General features: G+C 44.7%; 1 protein-coding gene across 4 annotated transcripts in view; it reads right to left on the bottom strand.

Annotated features, from left to right (window-relative positions):
- Window positions 1–1256, bottom strand: part of FAM193A (family with sequence similarity 193 member A) — a 204461-nt gene that overhangs the window by 187783 nt on the left and 15422 nt on the right. The gene's annotated exons all lie outside the window — the stretch shown is intronic.

Consider the following 1256-nt stretch of genomic DNA (forward strand, 5'->3'; position numbering starts at 1 on the left):
AAAAAAAAAAAAAAAAAAAAAAAAAGTAAAACTACAAAATTTTTAGAAGAAAACATAGAAGGAAAAAAATCTTCATAACCTGGAGCTAAAACGGAGATCTTAGAAATGACACTAAAACCATGAGCCATAAAAGAAAAAATTGGTAAACTGGACCAGGCGTGGTGGCTCACACCTGTAATCCCAGCACTTTGGGAGGCCAAGGCAGGTGGACCACGAGGTCAAGCGATCGAGACCATCCTGGCCAGCATGGTGAAACCCCATCTCTACTAGAAATACAGAACTAGCTGGACGTGGTGGCGCACACCTATAGTTTCAGCTACTCAGGAGGCTGAGGCAGGAGAATTGCTTCAACCCAGGAGGTGGAGGTTGCAGTGACCCAAGATTGTGCCACTGCACTCCAGCCTAGCAACAGAGCAAGATTCCATCTCAAAAATAATAATAAATGGTAAACTGAACTTCATTCACATTAAACTTTTTTTCTCTGGGGGGAAAAAAAAAAGTTACCATCTCAAAAATAATAATAAATGGTAAACTGAACTTCATTCACATTAAACTTTTTTTCTCTGGGGGGAAAAAAAAAAGTTAACAGGCTGCGTACGGTGGCTCACACCTGTAATCCCAGCAATTTGGGAGGTCGAGGCCAGTGGATCACTTGAGGTCAAGAGTTCAAGACCAGCACGGCCAACACAGCGAAATCGTCTCCACTAAAAATACAAAAATTAGCCAGGCGTGGTGACATTTGCTTGTAATTCCAGCTACTCAGGAGGCTGGGCCATGAGAATCACTTGAATACAGGAGGCGGAGGTTGCAGTGAGCCGAGATCATCCCACTGCACTTGTGCCTGGGTGATGGAATGGGACACCGATTCATTAAAAAGGTAAGCTACAGAGTTGAAGAAAATGATGGCAAATTATATGTGACAAAGGACTTGAATTGAGAATCATGGAAAACTTTCGAACCTTGAAAGAAAGAAAACCCAATTAAAAAATAGGCAAAGTTGGCCGGGTGCAGTGGCTCACACCTATAATCCCAGCACTTTGGGAGGCTGAGGTGGGCAGATCACCTGAGGTCAGTAGTTCAAGACCAGCCTTACCAACATGCAGAAATCCCATCACTACTAAAAATACAAAATATCAGCCTGGCTGTGGTGGTGCATGCCTGTGATCCCAGCTACTGGGAAGGCTGAGGCAGGAGAATCGCTTGAACCTGGGAGGCGGAGATTGCGGTGAGCTGAGACTGCGCCACTGCACTCCAGC

Source organism: Cebus imitator, unplaced genomic scaffold (genome assembly GCF_001604975.1).
Source record: "Cebus imitator isolate Cc_AM_T3 unplaced genomic scaffold, Cebus_imitator-1.0 Scaffold522, whole genome shotgun sequence".
Classification (NCBI taxonomy): Eukaryota; Metazoa; Chordata; class Mammalia; order Primates; family Cebidae; genus Cebus; species Cebus imitator.